We start from the raw sequence: 24751 nt of genomic DNA on the forward strand, positions 1-24751 counted from the left end.
ATAGACTTCTTAGTATTTTGAAAATATTACTATAAATTACAGCAAGACTTCCCCCTTTGCGTTTCAGACGAGGTTCATGTTTATAACCGTAATCTTGCAGGGTGCACTCATTTAAAGAAATGTAATCGTTTGGTTTTAGACAGGTTTCTGTCATGCACAGCACATCTAGGTTATAGTCTGTAATCACATCGTTAACAGTAAGTGCTTTTGAAGTAAGGGATCGAATATTCAGCAATCCGAGTTTTATCATTTGTATTAAATCTGTTTTTTATTAGTTGAACATCAATTAAATTTTTAACCTTGGATGGGTTTGGAATTGTTTTTGTATTTCCTAATTCGGGGAACAGGCACGGTCTCTATATGATGATATCTAGATGAAAGAGCCTCTATGTGATGGGATTTATCTGACCTTGGTGACGTGAGACAGCTGGCAGACGGTCGGTTTAGCCAGTCTGTCTGCTTCCTGACCTGAACTCCAGATTATCATGTTTGAGCTCTAAGACTATGTGCTAGAGAGCTGCTCCCGCAAGATTTTTGTCACGGAACACACACTGGAGAGAGAGATCTAATTGCAGGTGAGAATTTAATAGGGAAATCCGTAATCACACATCCAGTCCAGGCAGGGTCAAAATCCAAAAGGCAATCCAAAAACAAGAAAACAAACAAGAACAGGCAAAAACAGGCTACCAGAAGTGGTGTGACAATATACAAAGACTCCGTAACAAACACTAAACAGGCAGGGTATTTATACACAGAACAAGACAATCATGATGGGGAACAGCTGAGTGCAATGAACAGTGATGAGCGCAGACAAGGATAGTGGGAAATGTAGTTCATGAAGTGAATGACACCGTGGGGAAGACATCTAGTGGACACCTGGGGAACACAAACCCAACACTGTGACATAACCCCCCCTCTACGGAGTGGCTACCAGACGCTCCAAGACAACTAACACACAACACAAGAGTTCAGGAGGGAGGTGGAATGGCGGAGGATCAGGGGGAGGGATGGTGGGCCATGCAGGGGAAAAAAAACGGGAAATAACGACTTAGCCGGCGACCAGGGCGAAGTAGACAGTCCATCGGGCGGCCAGGGCGAAGCAGACAGTCCATCGGGCGGCCAGGGCGAAGCAGACAGTCCATCGGGCGGCCAGGGCGAAGCAGACAGTCCATCGGGCGGCCAGGGCGGTGAAGACCCCCCATCTGGCGGCCAGGGGGGTGAAGACTCCCCCATCGGGCGGCCAGGGCGGTGAAGACCCCCCATCGGGCGGCCAGGGGGGTGAAGACCCCTCGGGCGGCCAGGGCGGTGAAGACCCCTCGGGCGGCAAGGGCGGTGAAGACCCCTCGGGCGGCCAGGGCGGTGAAGACCCCTCGGGCGGCCATGGCAGAGGCTCTGGAACAGACACTGGCACCGGCTCAGGAATAGCAGACACCGGCTCAGGAAAAGCAGACACCGGCTCAGGAATAGCAGACACCGGCTCAGGAACAGCAGACACCGGCTCAGGAACAGCAGACACCGGCTCAGGAACAGACACAAGAACTGTAACAGTCACAAGAACAGACACAAACACAGAAACAAACACTGGCTCTGGTACTGGAACAGGCACTGGCTCTGGAACAGACATTGGCTCCAGCTCTGGAACAGGCATTGGCTCTGCCTCCGGCTCTGGAACAGGCATTGGCTCTGCCTCCGGCTCTGGAACAGGCACTGGCTCTGCCTCCGGCTCTGGAACAGGCACTGGCTCTGCCTCCGGCTCTGGAACAGGCACTGGCTCTGCCTCCGGCTCTGGAACAGGCACTGGCTCTGCCTCCGGCTCTGGAACAGGCACTGGCTCTGCCTCCGGCTCTGGAACAGGCACTGGCTCTGCCTCCGGCTCTGGAACAGGCACTGGCTCTGCCTCCGGCTCTGGAACAGGCACTGGCTCTGCCTCCGGCTCTGGAACAGGCACTGGCTCTGCCTCCGGCTCTGGAACAGGCACTGGCTCTGCCTCCGGCTCTGGAACAGGCACTGGCTCTGCCTCCGGCTCTGGAACAGGCACTGGCTCTGCCTCCGGCTCTGGAACAGGCACTGGCTCTGCCTCCGGCTCTGGAACAGGCACTGGCTCTGCCTACGGCTCTGGAACAGGCACTGGCTCTGCCTACGGCTCTGGAACAGGCACTGGCTCTGCCTCCGGCTCTGGAACAGGCACTGGCTCTGCCTCAGGCTCTGGACAAGCACTGGCTCTGCCTCCGGCTCTGGAACAGGCACTGGCACTGCCTCCGGCTTTGGAACGGGCACTGGCTCTGCCTCCAGCTCTGGAACAACGGGCACTGGCTCCGGTTCTGGGACAGGAGACACGGGCATGTCCAGGATCCGAGCCAGACGCTCCAGATAGTTCAGGTCCATGAAGGCAGACGTGACGTGAACAGTCTCTCGCTGGGCAGACGTGACGTGAACAGTCTCTCGCTGGGCAGACGTGACGTGAACAGTCTCTCGCTGGGCAGACGTGACGTGAACAGTCTCTCGCTGGGCAGACGTGACGTGAACAGTCTCTCGCTGGGCAGACTTGACGTGAACAGTCTCTGACTGGGCAGACGCGACGTGACGTGAACAGTCTCTCGCTGGGCAGACGTGACGTTAACAGTCTCTCGCTGGGCAGACGTGACGTGAACAGTCTCTCGCTGGCAGACGTGACGTGAACAGTCTCTCGCTGGGCAGACGTGACGTGAACAGTCTCTCGCTGGGCAGATTTGACGTGAATAGTCTCTGACTGGGCAGACGCGACGTGACGTGAACAGTCTCTCGCTGGGCAGACGTGACGTGAACAGTCTCTCGCTGGGCAGATGTGACGTGAACAGTCTCTCGCTGGGCAGACTTGACGTGAACAGTCTCTCGCTGGGCAGACTTGACTTGAACACTCTCTCGCTGGGCAGACTTGACGTGAACAGTCTCTGACTGGGCAGACGCAACGTGAACAGTCTCTGACTGGGCAGACGGGACGTGAACAGTCTGTGACTGGGCAGACGGGCTGTGTCTCCTTCTCCTTCTCCGGACCACCGGGACCACCGGAATGGGGATCATCTCCCGACTACATCCTCCACTGTGACCTCCACGGGACCCGCGAAACTTGACCAACCGGGTCCCCTTAAAAAACTCCCTTCTCTCCCACTCGGTGGCTTGGGAAGAGATATTAAAAAACATACCGCTGGATCTGAGTTGACGGAGTCCTTCTGTCACGGAACACACACTGGAGAGAGAGATCCAATTGCAGGTAAGAATTTAATAGGGAAATCCGTAATCGTACATCCAGTCCAGGCAAGGGTCAAAATCCAAAAGGCAATCCAAAAACAAGAAAACCAACAAGTACAGGCAAAAACAGGCTATCCAGAAGTGGTGTGACAATCCAAAAGGACTCCGTAACAAACACTAAACAGGCAGGGTATTTACACACAGAACAAGACAATCATGATGGGGAACAGCTGAGTGCAATGAGTGCAGTGATGAGCGCAGACAAGGATAGTGGGAAATGTAGTTCATGAAGTGAATGACACCGTGGGGAAGGAAGACATCTAGTGGACACCTGGGGAACACAAACCCAACACTGTGACAATTTTGTCCTGCTCCCGCAAAAATATATGTTATTTTCTCCCGCCCGCAACAATCAAATTTCGTCCCGCTCCCGCCCACAAAATCCCGCCGGTAAACGTTTAAGTAGTTTTTTTTTTTTTTTTTTTTTTAAATACATTGCATATTCTGCCTGCTACTCTGTTATTTTTTCACTTGCTCCCCTGTTGAATATATATATAAAAAAAGAAACGGAAAATAAACAAATGTTTCGTTTTATTTGCTTTTAATTCAATGGATGAACATGAACAAGGAACTTAGAACATAGAAATACAGTAAAAAAAAGTAAGAAATGTAAATAAATAAAAATATACCATAATAATTATAGAATAGCCTAATAAATTATTTAATAATAATAAACCTAGATTTCTTTCATGTTCAAACAGAAAAGTAGCCTATATATAGGGCCTAATACTGCTTAAGAATGCCTTCTTTGCTTTGAGCAATTCCTTCAAACATTAAACAAAAACTATCCTTATTCCTCAATAACAAAATATACCAATTTTAAATATTTAGCTTAATAAATAAAAATAAACTGAATTAACTAAAAAAAAAACTGTACGACTACTTAATGTGCCCATGCAGGAATAGCATGTCGTTCACTGATGAGGGCTTCAGATTAATCCGTCTCTGCTCCAGTAAGCGACCACAAATACTGAAAGCCCTCTCCGATGGTGCGCTGGAAGCTGGAATGCAAAGTACATGGCGTAAAGAAATTCCTTTGTTTGGTTTTGTAGTTTTGCATGTTCCTTTCTTTAATAACAAACTAATATCTGTAGCACTAAACGATCCACCTGAGTCATGCAGTGCAGACATTTTGCCTCTGAGTGGCTTGGCTGTTCTGCGCCTATGAACCACGCAAGAGTTAGCTTCCGACCTTGTGCCTGTAAATCGCTTTTTATTTTAGTTATCCTTGTTGCTTGTGCAATAGATAAATAACGCTTTATTTGTTTCTAGTTATTTTATTTTGTTCTATATTTCCCGCAAATAATTTTATTTTCCCGCAACCCGCACACAATAATATTTTGCAGCCCGCACCTGCATTCACCCATCAAATATTGTCCCGCACCGCACTCTGTTGCGCTGGGTCCCGCGGTAGTCCCGCGGGAGTGCAGGTCTCTACTATGTAACATATTACTAGAGAGAAGAGCAGCACCATCCCAGGAGGGATGAATACCATCTCTATTCAACAGTTCAGGTCTGCCCCAAAAACTTTTCCAATAGTTTATGAATTCTATATTATTTTGCGGACACTACTTAGACAACCAGCCATTGAGTGATGACAATCTGCTAACTATCTCATCTCTCCTGCGAACAGGAAGGGGGCCAGAGCAAATTACAGTGCCTGCCCAGATAGCAAAATTGCTGTGGCCCAGATCCGGCCTACACTTGACACTTTTATCTGGCCCACTTACCGCGTGGAATGAGGGCACTTGGGCGGTCCGCTCGTGTTGGCCAGATTTGGGCCACAATTAAGCCATAGCAATTCCGCATGTCAGCCGTAAACAAAACAAATGAAGCAGAACTGGCCCACATCTGGCCCAGACACCAAAATTGCTGTGGCCCAGATCTGGCCCACACTTGACACTTTCATCTGGCCCACATACCGCGTGGAATGAGGGCACTTGGGCGGTCCGCTCCTGTTGGCCAGATTTGGGCCACAATTAGGCCATAGCAATTCCGCATGTCAGCCGTAAACAAAACAAATGAAGAAGAACTGGCCAACAGTTTACAGTTCAAAAGGTATGTGTGAAGAAAGTGTCAAGTGTGGGCCAGATCTGTGCCACAGAAATTTTGGTGCCTGGGCCAGATGTGAGCCAGTTCTGCTTCATTTGTTTTTTTATGGCTGACATGCGGCATTGTAACCCAACAACAAACCAAATAAACCACACCTGGCCACAGTTGATTTTTATACAAACCCTGGTCTTTCCCAACATTCCTCAAACAGCATGGAATGGTGGCACTTTTGCAATGCACTCCTATTTGCCAGATCTGGTCCACAAGCAGGCCATTTGTTCAGCCACATGTTAGCCAAGAATTACATAAATAAACCATAACCGTGTGTTTTTGTGTGTGCATGCTGAGCCATATCACTGACACTAAGAGAAATATACACTAAAGAGAAATTTAAAAATGCCCAATTTTTTATGTTAAGAGAAGTTACAACAGAAGATTTAAACACATTTCTGAGAACATTTGCATTATTTATTAATATTGTCTAACCAAGTGCAAGTTTCCATTTTCAAAACTGGAAATCAATCTAAAAAAAAAATACTAATAATAAACAAACACAAAATATGTGCATATAAAGCATCTTAGAACTAAACAAAAAACAAAACATGTTTCAAGTTGGTCATCAAAAAAAACCCCAAAAAAACAGACAACGCAGAAGTAAACACACTAGAAAACATTGACAAATGGAGCCATCCAAAATGAAAGAATTTGACCTCCTTGACTGGGCCGATCTGCGTCATCATGGCAATCTTGCAAGCCTTTATTGGATACACAAAAAAAACTGTTGACTCAGTAACAAAATGCTGATTTTACAAAATGGACTAGAACTACCAGTGCATTAAACAGTTTGGTAACTCTAAGGCCTTAAATGGTTAGTTCACCCAAAAATGAAAATTCTGTCAGTAATTACTCACCCTCATGTTGTTCCAACCCCGTAAGACCTTCGTTCATCTTCGGAACACAAATTAAGATATTTTTGATTAAATCTGAGAGCTGGATCACTCCTCCATAGGCTTCTAAGGGACTGATACTTGCTGGCCCAGAAAAGTTATTAAAGACATCGTTAATATAGTCCAACTGACTACAGTGGCTCAATATTAAGTTTATCAAGCGACGAGAATACTTGTTGTGCGCAAAAAAACCTAAAAATAACGATTTTATTCCAATATTCATTTCCTTCTCTCTGGGCCTCGAGTTTTTTCACATAGTGTTTTAACGCAGTGCGTCTGTGTTGCACGTCACCACATAGGCTCACTATTGGCTGATGCTGGTCATGTGTGTGATGCGTGTGGCGTGCAACACAGACGGGCTAAGCTTAAACACTAAATGAAAAAACTAGAGGCCCAGAGAGAAGGAAATGAATAGTGGAATAAAATCGTTATTTTGGGTTTTTTTTGCGCACAAGTATTCTCGTCGTTTGATAAACTTAAGATTGAGCCACTATTTTAACGATGTTTTCAATACGTTTTCTGGGTGAGCAAGTTTCAATCCCTTAGAAGCCTATGGAGGAGTGAGACAGCTCTCAGATTTCATCATAAATATCTTCATTTGTGTTCCGAAGATGGACGGAAGTCTTACGGGTTTGGAACAACATGAGTAATTACTGACAGAATGTTCATTTTTGGGTGAACTAACCCTTTAACTAATGTTACAGTTTTTAGCAATGTTTAAATGTATACCTTGCAGCCAATCAGAATCAAGTATTCAGACAGACCATGGTATTATACACATATAGCAAAAACACAATGTAACTGACTTACAGGTGTCTTGGGACCTCCTCCATTTATCCCTTTCTCTTCTCCCTCCGTCTCGGTCACTTGACAGATGAAGCCATTTTTTTTATAAATGTTTCAATTTCTTGATCGGTGGCCGCAGCTGTCAGTCTATTGTTTCTGACAGTTCCTAAAAATAAATAACACTGTAAATGCAAGGATGGATTAGACAACTTTTCAAATGTTAGGACACAATTAGCAGGAAGACAAGCATTATCCAAGTGCATACTTTGCCAGTCCCACTGTAAAGAACATTTTGGCCACGGACAAGGACATTCTTTGTTACCAGATGGCCTAAAGGCACAAGTGTAACCTTTTTTTATTTTTTAGCAAATCATGGTGACTAGGAACACGGAATTGTATAGCTATGATTTCTTGTTTCAGAGGAGTTTAAATATGAGGAAACACAAAGGCCAAATTCCCTTAATCATCCATCACTAGGGATGTCAACGATTAATCGACGATCAATTAATTGTTAATAATACATTTAATCGAAACAAAGCCTATCAACTTCGAGTATTACAAAACGAGCCAATGGCAAAGAAATGCCATGGGTCTGCGGAATTTGCATGGCGTGACTCCGCCCCACCTCGTGGGTATAAAATGGAGGAAGCCGGTAGCAAGCAGATATGTTTCTTCGCTGAGGAGCCAAGACTGAGCTCAGGCGATCCCCGCGGTACAGCGGAAAGTGGCAGGCAGACGTAACGTCTCCGTTCCCTACTCAGGGAACGAGGGTTACATGCGTAACCGTAGACGTTCCCTTTCGTTGTCACTCCGAGTTACGTCGGATGACGACGAATGGGGTTACCAGTCTAATCACGCCACCTTCTCAGCTGTCTTCCAGTGCCCTTCGTAAATCGAGATCCCTGTCGAGACCGGACGAAGGACTCCATTTAACACAGGAATACCAAGGTACACTGGGAAGCATATCCCAAGCTAGGGGAAGTATGCAATTAATTAGTGATCGACCGATGTATCGGTTTACCGATATTTTTCCCGATATTTAAGCATTTTCCCATAATCAGGTATCGGTTTTGTAATATCGGATTTGCCGATAAACGGCGCCATCTTGTGGCCGTTTTGAGAATTCCGCCATTGCGGCCCGCGTCTGAGGAGATAAGTCAACAACAACTCTGTGCACACGTAAAGTATATGTTCTACCCGCTTTGCTTTAATTATTCAACTTTATTTAACATAACAGGCATGCAGAAATGAGGTTTGAGACATAAATGCCTGATATAGTTTATGCAGCTTGGTTCTAACAAATTCAGACGAACTCATGGAGTCACGTAGCCTAGCATAATCCGCCATGTCCTGCCCCAATAAAGACGAAACTTTACATGAATTAAATAAAACAGACATGAATGAGTGCATGTTGAAAATAAAAGCGCTGAATTTAATTCTTTATCTGTTGTATTTGCTCACCATTAGACTCGAAAAAAAGTTCGTTCATATTGCTGAGCACTCGCTGGGTTTATGATCAGGAACACTGAATGAAACTTTTGACAAGATTATCTTGTTTAAACTCCCTAGATTATATTATCATTTACTACATAGCAATTATTTCGCTTATACACATCTAAATATACCGCTTTGTGGAAATTAATTATTCATTATCTGCACGCGCGATCGCGGTTGAGTAGCCTAAGTTATAGTTCTGTGAAAATGCGCATAGATAAACAGCACTTTGTCAGAAAGCATTTCATGATCTAGACCTACAAAAATATTCTTAATAATTAATAACATACTAGTTGGAAAATGCAATGATGTATATGCTGTTTTGTTTGTTACTTTCCTGACAATGTTATATTCCAGCTAATATTCAGTGAATTAATATTACCCAGTGAATTATTCCTCACTCTTAGTTTAAACCTATTAAACGGCACATAAACCTTCTAAAACTGTTTAAAATGAATTACATTTCTGCAAAGGTGATATGACCCCTGCCAATTATTTTCTCCATATGAAAACATTAGACTTTTAACATTTATTTTGCCTATTGTTAACATTGTTGCTGCTGATGCTTATAAATTATATGTATAATTTAGATATAAATTATATATTGTAATAATATAAATGTTTTTATTGTAATTTGATTTATTTACCATTTATGAAAACAAACGAAGCAGGCTTACAGAGCACAATGCTGAAAGACTCCGTTTTCTACACTACAACCTAGTTCTGTCAAAGTGTTGGGTTTGTGTTCCCCAGGTGTCCACTAGAGGTCCTCGTTATCACGGTGTCCTTCACTATTGACTTCATTTCCCAGCATTCTGTCTGTCACTGTCACTCATCAGTTCATTGCACTCAGCTGTTCCCCGTCATCATTGTTCCCAGCTGTTCATTGTTAGTCTTGTTAGATGTGTGTGTATATATTCCCTGTCTGTGTTAGTATGTGTACGGAGTCGTTGTATTTTATGTCCCCACACTTCTGAGGTTTGTTTCTGCTCGTTTCTCGTTTTTGTTGTTTTGTTCTTGGATTGCTTTTACGGTGTTTGACCCTTGCCTGGACTGGATTACGTGTACGGATTACCCATTAAACATACTGCATTTGGATCTACTGTTTCCCTGTGTGTGTGTCGTGACAGAACGACTCCGTCAACTCAGATCCAGCGGTATGTTTTTTAACATCTCCTCCCCAGCTACCGAGCGGGAGAGAAGGGAGTTATTTAAGGGGACCCGATTAGTCAAGTTTCGCGGGACCCGTGGAGGTCGCAGTGGAGGAGGTGGTCGAGAGACTGTTCACGTCCCGTCTGCCCAGCGAGAGACTGTTCACGTCACGTCTGCCCAGCGAGAGACTGTTCACGTCCCGTCTGTCCAGCGAGAGACTGTTCACGTCTGCCCAGCGAGAGACTGTTCACGTCACGTCTGCCCAGCGAGAGACTGTTCACGTCACGTCTGCCCAGCGAGAGACTGTTCACGTCACGTCTGCCCAGCGAGAGACTGTTCACGTCACGTCTGCCCAGCGAGAGACTGTTCACGTCACGTCTGCCCAGCGAGAGACTGTTCACGTCACGTCTGCCCAGCGAGAGACTGTTCACGTCCAGTCTGCCCAGTCAGAGACTGAGCACGTCCAGTCTGCCCAGTCAGAGACTGAGCACGTCCATTCTGCCCAGTCAGAGACTGAGCACGTCCAGTCTGCCCAGTCAGAGACTGAGCACGTCCAGTCTGCCCAGTCAGAGACTGAGCACGTCCAGTCTGCCCAGTCAGAGACTGAGCACGTCCAGTCTGCCCAGTCAGAGACTGAGCACGTCCAGTCTGCCCAGTCAGAGACTGAGCACGTCCAGTCTGCCCAGTCAGAGACTGAGCACGTCCAGTCTGCCCAGTCAGAGACTGAGCACGTCCAGTCTGCCCAGTCAGAGACAGATCCGGAAATGCCCATTTGTGTGGCCGCCAAGGCACTTACGGACTATCTGGAGCGTCTGGCTCGGATCCTGGACATGCCCGTGTCTGCTGTTCCAGAGCCGGAGCCAGTGTCTCCTGTTTCAGAGCCGGAGCCAGTGTCTGCTGTTCCAGAGCCGGAGGCAGAGCCAGTGCCTGTTCCAGAGCCGGAGGCAGAGCCAATGCCTGTTCCAGAGCCGGAGGCAGAGCCAGTGCCTGTTCCAGAGCCGGAGGCAGAGCCAATGCCTGTTCCAGAGCCAGAGGCAGAACCAGTGCCTGTTCCGGAGCCGGAGGCAGAGCCAGTGCCCGTTCCGGAGCCGGAGGCAGAGTCAGTGTCTGTTCCAGAGCCGGAGCCAGTGTCTGCTGTTCCAGAGCCGGAGGCAGAGCCAGTGCCTGTTCCAGAGCCGGAGGCAGAGCCAAGGCCTGTTCCAGAGCTGGAGCCAATGTCTGTTCCAGAGTCAGCGCTTGTTTCTGTGTTTGTGTCTGTCCTTGTGACCATGTCTGTTCTAGTGACTGTTCCTGAGCCGGTGTTTGCAGTTCCTGAGCCGGTGGCTGCTGCTCCAGAGGCAGAGCCAGTGCCTGTTCCAGAGCCGGAGACAGAGCCAGTGCTTGCTCCAGAGCCAGTGTCTGTTCCAGAGCCGGAGGCAGAGCCAGTGCCTGTTCCAGAGCCGGAGGCAGAGCCAGTACCTGTTCCAGAGCTGGAGCCAATGTCTGTTCCAAAGCCAGTGCCTGTTCCAGTGCATGAGCCGGTGTCTGTTCATGAGCCGAGGTCTGTTGCTGTTCCTGTGCCATGGTCGCCCTCGCCCTGGCCGCCCGAGGGGTATTCACCGCCCTGGCCGCCCGAGGGGTCTTCACCGCCCTGGCCGCCCGAGGGGTCTTCACCGCGCTGGCCTCCCGAGGGGTCTTCACCGCCCTGGCCGCCCGAGGGGTCTTCACCGCCCTGGCCGCCCGAGGGGTCTTCACCGCCCTGGCCGCCCGAGGGGTCTTCACCGCCCTGGCCGCCCGAAGGGTCGCCTGCTTCGCCCTGGCCGCCCGATGGACTGTCTGCTTCGCCCTGGCCGCCCGATGGACTGTCTGCTTCGCCCTGGCCGCCCGATGGACTGTCTGCTTCGCCCTGGCCGCCCGATGGACTGTCTGCTTCGCCCTGGCCGCCCGATGGACTGTCTGCTTCGCCCTGGCCGCCCGATGGACTGTCTGCTTCGCCCTGGCCGCCCGATGGACTGTCTGCTTCGCCCTGGCCGCCCGATGGACTGTCTGCTTCGCCCTGGCCGCCCGATGGACTGTCTGCTTCGCCCTGGCCGCCCGATGGACTGTCTGCTTCGCCCTGGCCGCCCGATGGACTGTCTGCTTCGCCCTGGCCCCCGGCTAAACCATCACCCCCTGTTTCTGTTCCCTTTCATGGACCTGGCCCCCCATCCCTCCCCCTGATCCTCCACCATTCCACCTCCCTCCTGAACTCTTGTGTTGTGTGTTTTGTCTTGGAGCGTCTGGTAGCCGCTCCGTAGAGGGGGGGTTATGTCACAGTGTTGGGTTTGTGTTCCCCAGGTGTCCACTAGAGGTCCTCGTTATCACGGTGTCCTTCACTATTGACTTCATTTCCCAGCATTCTGTCTGTCACTGTCACTCATCAGTTCATTGCACTCAGCTGTTCCCCGTCATTATTGTTCCCAGCTGTTCATTGTTAGTCTTGTTAGATGTGTGTGTATATATTCCCTGTCTGTGTTAGTATGTGTACGGAGTCGTTGTATTTTATGTCCCCACACTTCTGAGGTTTGTTTCTGCTCGTTTCTCGTTTTTGTTGTTTTGTTCTTGGATTGCTTTTACGGTGTTTGACCCTTGCCTGGACTGGATTACGTGTACGGATTACCCATTAAACATACTGCATTTGGATCTACTGTTTCCCTGTGTGTGTGTCGTGACAAGTTCTGCTTAACTGGGAGTATTAAGTTACACTACTAAAATAGCTACTAAAATTCATGTAATTTAGATTATTTCCCCCCCAGTATGTTAGAATAATTTTTGTGCTTTATTTTTTACCTCATCAAAGCTTTTATTTTTAAACAAAGGCACTTTATTTTTTGGACTCAGACCCCTCTATTCATTTGTGTATAAATATAAAGTTTTATATTTATATATTATATAGGAGGGATATTATATATTATATAGGAGGGATTGATTATATTATATATGTTATATATTATATAGGAGGGAGTGATTGTTATAAATAAAATGGTTTGTTCATTTGTGTTGTAATAATTGTGTCAAAAACACAAGTATAACAGTAAATAAATATCGGTTCTGCATATCGGTTATCGAGCACATAAACATGCAAATAATCGGTATCGGTTATAAAAAAATCAATATCGGTCGATCACTACAATTAATGACAACCAGGAGGGGGGGGGGGGGGGGGGACTTAGAGAATACACATATGACCCGAAGGAGCATATGGAGAACACTGGGGTATCCAGCCGCAGGTGGAAAATTTCAACCCCAGGGGTGGCAAGGTGGCTTGCCAAGGGAAAGACACATGCTCCGAGAGGCTTACAGTGGAAATACACATGTGGGGGTCGCTTAGGGGAGGGACCATGCACACGGGAGGCACCTAGCCGACGCACAGGCATTAGACACTGGCGCCAACGTCAGGAGTGCTGGAGGAACTCAGGGCTTTCGGGGAAGCTCACCTGAGGAGAATATCGCACGTATCCAGTCCGTGGAGTGAAATGGCGAGCAAGCGAAGACACCTGAGCGGGTTCAGTACTAGCTGGTTGAAGCGAGTACATGAGAGGACACTGGCTCCACTCGGAGATTGTAGAATCTGGCGAATGTGTTAGGTGTCGCCCAGCCTTTAGCTCTGCAGATGTCTGTTAGCCAGGCGCCATGCGCTAGAGCCCAAGAGGATGCCACACTCCGGGTGGAGTGAGCAGTCACACCAAGGGGGCACGGTCGACCTTGCTGCTGGTATGCCAAAGCAATGGCCTCCACTGTCCTGTGAGACAACCTTTGCTTGGAGAGAGCCTTTCCCTTCAGCTTCCCACCATAACAGACAAAGAGCTGGTCTGAGGTCCTGAAACACTGCGTCCTGTCTATATAGGCGCGGAGAGCGCGTACTGGACAGAGCAGTGCCAAGGCTGGGTCTGCCTCCTCCGGGGGCAGCGCTTGCAGGTTCACCACCTGGTCCCGGAAGGGAGTGGTAGGAACCTTGGGCACATATCCAGGCCGGGGTCTCAGGATCACGTGAGAGTAAGCCGGCCCGAATTCCAGGCACGCTTTGTCAACGGAGAATGCGTGCAGGTCCCCTACCCTCTTGATGGAGGCCAGAGCAACCAGGAGCGCTGTCTTCATAGACAGGAATTTAAGCTCGACTGATTGCAGTGGCTCAAACGGAGCACTCTTCAGGGCAGTTAGAACCACTGAGAGGTCCCAAGAGGGAACGAGAGGAGGGCGATGCGGATTTAGTCTCCTTGCTCCTCTCAGGAACCTGATGACCAGGTCGTGCTTCCCCACCGACTTACCTTCGATGAGGTCATGGTGTGCGGCAATAGCGGCAACATAGACCTTCAGGGTGGAGGGAGACAGCCTTCGCTCCAGCCCCTGTTGAAGGAAGGAAAGCACAACGCTGATCGAGCATCTCCGGGGGTCTTCTCAGTGAGAAGAGCACCAGCTGACGAAGAGGTTCCACTACAACGCATAGACGTGTCTCGTGGACGACGCCCTAGCGGAAGCGATGGTAGCCACCACCACTGGTGGTAGGGAACTCAAACCTGCCTCGTCCCGTCGAGGAGCCACACGTGGAGGTTCCAGAGATCGGGACGAGGGTGCCATAGGGTGCCCCGTCCCTGAGAAAGAAGGTTCTTCCTCAGAGGGATCGGCCAGGGAGATGCTGTCGCGAGGAGTACTAGTTCGGGGAACCAGGTCCGGTTGGGCCAGTAAGGGGCAACCAGGATGACCTGCTCCTCGTCCTCCCTGACCTTGCGCAGATGTGCGGTGTGGGGGCACAGTTAGCAACCGCGCCCTGGCAGAGGGGGCCAGGGGAGGACCAGGCTGCTCTGCCAGGGGTCTGGCGACAGAGGGGGACAAGGGCGAAGCGGTCTATGGAAGGCACGCCGTGTCAACCGCCTCTGGGACAGAGGGGGGCGAGGAGAGCACGGCTTGTGGGCGGCGCTCTGTGTCGCCCGAGAACTCTGTGAGCTCAGGGAAGAGTGGATTGTTTCTGTCTTTAACCACATTAGGGTGCTGCCCACCCGTGGGTGAGCAGCGGGGAGTGGAGAACAAAAGATTCTCCCCCGGCCCTCCACCGGGGGAAGGAGTGGTCCTGCTACCACCTCCTGAGAAACAACCATCATCCCTGAGCAGCCCGTCTCAGGAGCGCCGCTTGGCCCGGCGTTTAGCGGGGGGCGGGGCAGGAGAGGGCTGAGGCGCCTTCTTGCGGCTTCCTCCGCGACCTGCCCTGGGTGGAGGCTGCTGCGTGGCTGGGCGGGAGGGGCGGGAGCCGCAGGCGCCCTCGGCGGGAAACAGGTCGAGGCGTCTGCCCGGCCGGCTGGGTGGAGGCAGCAGCGGGCCGGCGGGGCAGAATATGTTTGATGGCCTCGGTCTGTTTCTGGGCAGTTGAAAACTGTTGGGCAAAATCTTCAACTGCACCGCCGAAGAGGCCGCCCTGGGACAAGGGGGCGTTAAGCAGACGGGTCTGCTCTGCGTCCCGCATGTCAGCCAGGTTCAGCCACAGATGTCTCTCCTGGACCACAGCTGTGGACATCACCAGACCCAGGGAGCGCGCGGTAACCTTCGTCGCCCCGGATGGCAAGGTCGGTAGCGGCGCGCAGCTCATCAAAGAGCCCTGGGTCTGTCCTACCCTCGTGCATGTCTCTGAGCATCTGGGCCTGGTAGACCTGCAGAGTGGACATAGCATGTAGTGAAGTAGACAGGACTTTATTGTAAAATACCGAACTTGTCCTTTAATGCTTATTAAAGCTGAAGTTATTTAATCGAGCTGTGAGTGATTTTCTATTTGCCTTCTGTTGTGATATTCGCACTAATGGCGCAATCAAAAGCATGTTTAATAGAAAAACCTCATTTTTATTTGGTAAAATGTAATTCTGACTGTTTGAGTTTTATTATAATTAACCATTGGTCATCCAGTATCATGCATTTAGACCATAATAACTACAGATAAAACCAGGCATAGCCTGTAGCACCTCACTATCATGGCAAAATGTAACTTTATGGTTTCTATGGTATTTGTATGAAAAACAGTAGCCTAAATACGTTATTAAATACGGTAATTATATTCCATTAGTCCTTTAATACATTGTCTATATTAATAATATAATACAGTTCAATATGTATATCTCACATTTCATTGTGCAGTTAATATTACTAGGCTAACCTTACAGTAAATCCATGGTAAATGATGGGAATTTGTAGACGGAAAAGACTTCTGACTGTATCGTTGCACACAGTGTTTCTCCTGTTTGTCAGCGCTGTTTCATCTGCCTTTAAACTGGTTTAAATCACTGTAGCGTCTGGAAAAATCGGACAAACACAATTAATTTATTTAATGAATAATCCAGCAAACTCACAATGAAATTTTCACCAAAAGTTAACAGCCCAAGTAAAGCTGACATACTGGCAGGACGGTGTCTTGTTACAGGAAACACAGAGGGTTTTACGATCAAAAAGAATTTGCAAGAGAAGGACAATGAGGAGGCAGAGACAATCTTCCATGCAGACTACGCTGTATTAATCAGAAATGAACTGATCTAGAAATGAACATGAATCCCAGAAACTGTGTGAATGATTTACTGGCTTGTGTAGCATTATGTATGTACTTTAATATATATATATTCGATTATACAACCAACCAAAACGTTACTGTCACTTAATTATCGCTGAGAAGGAGAGATAAACCCTATTAATCATATATATTCTATGTATAACCTCTTGAGAAATGTGTAGACATGTATCTAATTTTCCAACCTCATGATTTTCAGACTTTGTTGCTTACTATGTTTATCAAAATCAGATGTGTGGCGTATTTGGTCTCTATAAACTCCAATCTGCGTCCCAATTTGTTAATTTACATTACATTTTGCTAACTTTGTGACGCATTAGAATTATAAGAATCTTGAAGATTCTTTTCTTAAACACCCAATGAAAGAACACTGTTACGAGATAAAGAGAAGAAGGATTCAAATGCAAGGAAAAAGGTAGGTTATTGAGAACAGAGATGAATGATCAGAATGTCCAGGTAAAGGCACTTGGTAGCACAGGGACGCCTTGGGGGATTCCAGTCACAACCGGCAGATGAGGTGAAACGAGGAAATGGTACGTAATCCGAGTGAATGGGAATCAGAGGAATAGATGAGACGAACCGAAGTGCCTGGACAAGCGAGAACCAACAGAACAGGAGACAGGCGGGAACACGGAGAACAGGAGACAAGCGGGAACTCAGGAACATCCAACAACGAACTGACAAAGACAAGATGAAAACAGAGGGATTAAATAGGGCGCGCTGATCGACTGCAGCTGGCGTGCTGATGAGCCGCAGCTGATGAAGATCAGAGGTGGTGATCAGCGCTGCCGCCCACACGCATAACACACACACACAACATGCACATGAGACAAGAAGGAAACAGCGATTTCATAAACCGTGACAGTACCCCTCCCTCTAGGAGCGCCTTTACGAGATAAAGAGAGGAAGGATTCAAATGCAAGGAAAAAGGTAGTTTATTGAGAACACAGATGAATGATCAGAATGTCCAGGTAAAGGCACTTGGTAGCACAGGGACGGCGTGGGTAATTCCAGTTACAACCGGCAGATGAGGTGAAACGAGGAAATGGTCCGTAATCCGAGTGAATGGGAATCAGAGGAATAGATGAGACGAACCGAAGTGCCTGGACAAGCGAGAACCAACAGAACAGGAGACAGGCGGGAACACGGAGAACAGGAGACAAGCGGGAACTCAGGAACATCCAACAACGAACTGACAAAGACAAGATGAAAACAGAAGGATTAAATAGGGCGCGCTGATCGACTGCAGCTGGCGTGCTGATGAGCCGCAGCTGGTGAAGATCAGAGGTGGTGATCAGCGCTGCCGCCGACACGCATAACACACACACACAACATCCACATGAAAGAAGGAAACAGCAATTTCATAAACCGTGACAGTACCCCTCCCTCTAGGAGCGCCTCCTGGCGCTCCCAGAACTCCTTACCTGTTGATTGTAATCATCAATCAGGGAGTGATCCAGTATGTCCCTTGCAGGAACCCAACTCCTCTCTTCCGGACCGTAACCCTCCCAGTCCACCAAATACTGAAATCCGCGTCCCCACCGTCTCGAGTCCAGAATACGATTGACCGAATACGTGGGTTCCCCATCTACGAGGCGCGGCGGTGGAGGAACCGGGGCCGGCAGATTAAGGTGAGAATGAAATACAGGTTTCAATTTGGAAACATGAAAGGCGGCGTGAATTCTCCTGTACGCCGGAGGAAGTTTGAGTCAGAGTGCCACCGGACTAAGGATTTTGGTGACAGGGAATGGGCCAATGAATTTGGGAGCAAGCTTATTAGACACGGAGTGGAGCGGAATGTTCTTGGTTGAAAGCCACAACTTTTGACCCACGACATATACGGGAGGCTTTGACCGGTGGCGATCGGCCTTAGCCTTGGTGCGCGCCCCCACCTGGAGCAGAGTCTCACGGGCTCTGGTCCATGTACGGTGGCACCTCTGGACGAAGGCGTGAGGTGGCACGGTGTACGGTGGCACCCCTTCCCCCCCACTGGGCCCTGCAGGCCGAGTCAGACTGCCTTTCTTAAATCCAACCAAGAAGAAAACTGCAAACCAACCATCACTGAACGGCCAATCATCAACTTTTGGCCTTCTCGGCACTCCAGGATGCCACGGAACGTCCAGCGTGCCCTCAGCAGGCCAGGCACCTACAACAGCCATGTGACCGAGGTCACCATGCGAGCTCCGACTTACAACAGCGTCGGAACCACACGATGGCAACTTGCACCAAGGACTTTGACACTCAAGGACCCATCAACACACTCCAATTTCAACCACTTCAAAAATTATATCCACTGCAACCGACTTGCAAGTATATAAATTTAATGATTTGTTCTGAAATAATCTGATGGTTCTTTTCATACGGAAATAGATCTTGCTCCATAGTTCTATTTCCTGTTTCCGGTTCCACATCACTCACCCCTTTACCTATATATGTATGAATGTTTGTTTAGTTATTCATATTTATGATTTAGTTAATAAAACGTATGCACTTTATGTATTTGGTTCTGATTCACTGCATACATACAAAGTCCCTTTTACGATCTTGATCTTGTTACATGCTCTAATTGCGTACGTGATAAGGAATAATTATTTTTTAGTGACCATGAAAGATACATTTTCTTTAGAATAAATGAATAATCAAAGAGTTCGTTAGAACTGATTAATTGATTGTGATATTAATTTGGCTTACCTCAAAGTTAATCTAATTAACTGACCCAAATATTAATAATTAATCATAATTGGTAATTATGGATTAGTATTAATATTTCCTCTTTGAGCTAATATCTTACATCACTGAGACATTTGTGTTCTTCGCTGAATTCAAGCGCTTCTCACTGGATCTCACAGCGCTGTTTAGTGGTCGTGTGATCAAGACCATTCAGCAAATAAACACATCTGATCTGATAAACTCCTTACCGGATGACCTGGTTACTCACTATAATGATCAATTAGCTTTTATTTTAAACTCTCTTGCTCCAGTTAAATCTCGTTCGGTTTCTTTCACTCCGTCTGCTCCTTGGTTCACTCCTCAACTCCGGACTCTGAAAACTAAATTCAGACTGCTCGAGCGCCTTTACAGGAAAACTGGTCTCGCTATCCATAAAGAAATGCATAAAGCTCATATATCGTAATGTAAGGACTCAATCGCAAAAACTAAATCACATTATTACTCTGGTCTAATTAACTCCAATAGAGGCAACACTAAGTCACTGTATTCCATACTTAATAAGATTCACCAGCCACCTGATTCTTTTCCTTTGCACATGTATTCTACTGCCACTTGTAATGACTTCTTGACATTTTTTAATGAAAAGACTCGTAACATCCATTGTCAAATTGGTCCTAACATCCTTCCGTTTTCCTCATATGATCCTCCCCAACCATTACAATTATTATCCATTTTTCAACTTCCCAGTCTCTCTGAGATCGCTGAAACAATTCGTAAGTCAAAGCCTTCTACCTGTCTGTTAGATCCCCTTCCCACTAATTTGGTTAAATCTTGCCTTCCCTCCCTGCTCCCCCTTATTTCCATCATTATACATGAATCTCTTATAACTGGTATTGTTTCTTCACTCTTCAAAACTGCTGCTGTCACTCCGATACTTAAATAGCCTGGTTCAGATCCAAATATTTTCAATAATTTTCGTCCCATTTCTAATTTACCCTTCATTTCTAAAACTTTAGAAAAAATAGTTGCTGCTCAACTCCACACTTACCTCACCCACAACTCGCTCTATGAACCTTTTCAGTCTGGATTCTGTCCACTACATAGCACAGAAACTGCACTCCTCAATATAACTAATGATCTTTTAATTGCAGCTGATTCTGATCTGTTATCCATCCTGGTTCTCCTTGATCTGAGTGCAGCCTTTGACACAATTTCTCATTCCATTCTCCTTCATAGGTTATCCTCCATTGGCATTGTTAACACTCCTTTACATTGGTCTCAGTCCTACCTATCTGGCAGCACTCAGTTCATTACTATAAAATCCTTTAGTTCCCAGCTGTCTCCAGTTACCTCAGGCGTGCCACAGGGCTCTGTCCTGGGGCCACTCCTCTTCATCACATACATTTTACCACTTTGAAATTGAATGTTAAATCTACGGAAAATATTGCCCTGTTTTCGCGGATGACACCCAGCTCTACCTTTCCAGTAAACCAAATTCCATATTTCCTCCCTCTTCCCTCATCTCCTGCACACAAAAAATGAAATCCTGGTTCAGTTCTAATTTCTTAAAATTGAACACTGATAAAACAGAACTTCTTGTCATTGGCACTAAAAATACACTCTCTAAATTTGACAGTTTTTCTCTCCTTATTGATGATACCACAGTTTTCCCCTCCCCTCAGGTTAAGAGTCTGGGTGTCATCCTCGACAGTACATTATCTTTTCAATCTCACATTAATAGCATCACACGGTCAGCTTATTTCCATCTCCGTAATATCAACCGTCTCCGCCCCTCCCTTACCATTGACTCTCCTTCCATCCTTGATCACAGCCTGGTTACTTTGCGTATTGACTACTGTAATTCTCTTCTTTTTGGTCTCCCTCATAAAACCCTACATAAGCTTCAGTTGGTCCAGAATTCGGCAGCATGTGTTATAATCAAACCTCCCTTCTCTCACCATATTACTCCTATTCTTCTACAATTACATTGGCTACCAGTTCAACGTAGAATTGAGTTCAAAATTCTTGTGCTTACTTACAAGGCCATCCATAATCTTGCTCCTCCTTACACCTCTGATCTCCTCCATGTTGTTACCCTGTCCCGTACTCTCCGATCTTCTTCTTCCACTCATCTCTCTGTTCCTTCTGTCCACCTCAGTACTATGGGGAGCAGAGCCTTCTGCTGCTCTGCACCCAAACTGTGGAACTCTCTTCCATCTCACATTAGGAACAAACTCGCTCACAGAATTCAAATCCATACTCAAGACTTACCTGTTCAAAATATCTTATTTACTGTGAAACATCCATTGTCCTGTTTACTTGTTTTTGTGCTATGTTTTATGTTTTATTTTATTCTCTTGATTAATTTGACATATTCTGGTGTCTTACTTTGTACAGCGACCTTGAGTGTCCAGAAAGGCGCTTTTAAATAAAATGCATTATTATTATTATTATTATTATAAATGCTGCGCTGCAGTTTGGACTTTGAGCCGAGCGGATAAATGTTCAGTGTGGCGCGAGGTTCAAATGAGTTTTGTTCCGCTTCTGGCGCATAAACATTAACGAACATTTATCAAAACTCATAACTCTTGATATTGTTTTATTGAGAAAAATTATATTGCGATAATTTTCATTATCGTTTTATCGCCCAGACCTAACTGTAAAGTATACTTCTTTTTAGTAAGGGATGCATCAGGTAATATGGATTGCCTGTTGCATTAATTTCTTATTGTATGAGAGCTCCACGTGTGGAGATGTACAGCTATGTTTGGGATTGTTGACACAATAAAGCTTTTAGTGATAAACTGCTGGCTGTCATACCTGTGCAAGTATGCATGTAAGTGTTTACTTTTTTTAATCAACCTTTTTTAATAATTACGTAATTTGAGCAAATATGTATCAAGCATGCAAGAAATAGAGAATGGATTTATTAGACTGAAGATGCAATGTACTGTAACACTTACCAGTAATGACATCTTTCAGCTGCAGTTTGTGGAAAGCTGTTTTGCCATTGATGCCACGCCAGTTAAGTTGTTTGCCAAGGGAGTTGGTAATACAGTGCCCCATAACCCGCCAAATCATGCCACATCAACTCCTCCAATGAAGCTCAATGCAGTAATCCAAAAAAGATCATTTAAAAAACATGGATACTGTTTTATATAAACACTACTCACAGTTACCCAATTCAGAATAACATAAAAAAATACATTATATCACTTCACGCTTGGCTGGCTCTTTGTTGGATACTGGCTTTCTTAACCTATTATCTATTGTAGGACTGTCAATCTATCACTGTTATGGTCTTTAGTATTTTCTCCACCAGGTGGCGTTGTTCTATGTCCTGGAGGAGCGTCAGGAACAGGTGTGGTGAATCTCTGGTGATCAGGTGTGCTGGATTACTGGCTGATTGCATTTTGTCAGGAGTTGGCGATTACAAAAGGACTGACAGAGTTGGACTGGGACGTTGGCTCTTTCCTCTTCAGTTCCAGAATGAATTATTTTTCTTTATTTTTTGATTTATGGTTACTGTCTTGTGTATGTTTTGTCAATTAAATTGTAATTGTTAAATTGAGTTCCATGTGTGGTCTCCCCAGTTTTATGTTGCTTCACCTTGCTTTAGGTGAACGTAACAGTCACTGATACAGTTCCATATTCAACTGACAACATGAAGTTGCAGTGTCCTTGAGGTTTAAAGACAAGATTTTACACTACAGTAAAACAAAAATGCTGCAAGTCTAATACCGCAATGATCCCCAGTTTAAAATATCAAATTTAGTTTTCCATGGTCCCATAAAGTGGAATATTAATATATTGTCTAATTAAAGTTTAGTAAAATTGTGTGTATGTCGGAGTAGTTTATGCAATATGCTGGTAAGGCAACGTGTTAAGCCTGTTTTATGCTTCTGCGTCGAATCGACGGCGTACCCCCGCAGACCCCTCTGTGTCGCCGCGAACCCCTCCGCCGTAGCTCGACCTCCAAAAAATTGTAACTACGCGTCGAGGCGACGCAGACCACAAGGGCTGTGATTGGTCGGATGCACCGCGATGCAACTCAACCTGACGCAGAACCATAAAACGGCAACGACGCCGTAGGAGTGACCGCGTTGCTACGCCGTGGAGTTGACGCAGAAGCATAATTAGGCCTTTAGTTACCATTTTTTTGAGGTCAGCCTATTCTCTCAGACGTTTTTCCAGAGCCAGCAGGGAGGTAAGATCTTTCAGCGGCAGTAAGTCTCTGTCGATGGGATCCTGCCCATGAGCAGGTTCGCCCATTTTCTGCATGTTCATCAGAATGACTTTGAGTTGATCTATCATCATTTCCTAATTTGTAAGAATTCTATGCAGAAGAGCTAAAAATAGGGACAAACATGTGATTTGCGTAATTTTGACAGATAAAACATTGTATTTACCTGTGAAAACAAATCTAGAAAGAGACATGAGGATTTATTTAATAAATCACTTACGAGCAAGACCACTTAAAGTAACTGTTCCTGACTGGTGTGCTTAAGAACTTCTCATAGACCGACTGGGTTCGGGGCTTTTTTCAGCACGCCGGGGCTCAGGACTTGTCACAGACTGTCTGGGCTCAGGACTTGTCATCTGCTTTGGGATTTCAAGCTTTCAAACCCTTCTCTTTATTGCAGACTCAATTGCAAAGTTTGGTCCAGTTATCTTTGGAGCTGGAGGCAACGATCCTGTTTGTTTGACTAAATCTTTGTCGTCACTCTCAAAGCGAATGTTTGGTCTTGTCAGGGGGCACAGAAAATAAAATCAAAATTTATTTTAATCAATTTCACAGATCAGTCTCAGTCTAGTCTGGTATGTCTCAAATTTCTGCTGTTCCTGTTCCTCCCTGCCTGGCCTGTTTCTCGCTTCTGTCACCACTATCTCCTAGTTGCCCAACTGTTTCCCTTAAGAATCGTCAATGCTTTGTGTTCCTGCCCTTATCTGCCCAGCTGTACCCTTTTTTTTTTAGATTTAAGCTTGTATTTAAGGCCAATGTCCAGGGTTTCCCTAAGCATTTATTACAAGCATACTACACCCCCAACCAGTCTAAACATTTGCTGAAATGTTAATGCACTAACAAATCTAAGATCAGATTCAATCTCTTTTAGTAGTGACACAATGTCATCATGGTCAGAGTTTGAGGCCGAACATGTGATAATGTTAGTCGAACGATATTGGAAAATAATCTAAATGTGTGTTTTTTTTTAACTAATAATGCGATTTAATATACTAGTTTTTTAAATTCTTTATCTTCTGTATTATTCAACAAAGACAAGCAATAAATCATTGTATAATATGGCTGGGAACTGGGAATCTTTAGTCACCTCATGATCATGATTGAGTCCCCTCAAAATATGTTTTTGATGGAATTACATACTGTTTGAATTTATAAGAACTTTTTTAAAAATAATTACACATTAAAAAATAAGTTTTACACTTTAAATTACACTTTTAAATTGTAGCTTATATAAACGAATATAGCTTCAAAACATAAACATAAAAGCAAGTAAATATTAAAGAGGAACAAAAACATATTACAAGCAATAAACATAATTTTTATGCTTACAGCAATAGTAGTAGAATGGCACTTTAATACTTACAGCCTTTTTCGCTTTTTCTTTGGAATGTCATCCACATCTTCTTCCTCTGCTGTTTGAAGGTCAGTTTGTGTTTCTGCTTGAGGAAGTTTTAGACGAGCAGCTTTGTAGGTTGCTGTAAAGAAATATCATTAGATTTTTTTTCAAACTAGTGGAGCCTATTGGTAAATAATAATATGTGATGTGCAGGCCAGCTT

The 24751-nt window shown here is 46.0% G+C and overlaps 1 long non-coding RNA gene across 1 annotated transcript; it reads right to left on the reverse strand.

Moving 5' to 3' along the window:
• Window positions 1-5650: 5650 nt before the first annotated feature.
• Window positions 5651-24670, reverse strand: LOC143750212 (uncharacterized). The gene is made up of 3 exons (XR_013207165.1): window positions 24558-24670; window positions 7098-7239; window positions 5651-6095 (listed from the first exon to the last, which is right to left on the reverse strand). It is a non-coding gene; the product is annotated as an uncharacterized LOC143750212 (long non-coding RNA).
• Window positions 24671-24751: the final 81 nt, after the last annotated feature.

Source organism: Siphateles boraxobius, unplaced genomic scaffold (genome assembly GCF_051911475.1).
Source record: "Siphateles boraxobius isolate OS27281-9 unplaced genomic scaffold, OSU_SipBor_1 1, whole genome shotgun sequence".
In the NCBI taxonomy this organism is placed as follows: domain Eukaryota; kingdom Metazoa; phylum Chordata; class Actinopteri; order Cypriniformes; family Leuciscidae; genus Siphateles; species Siphateles boraxobius.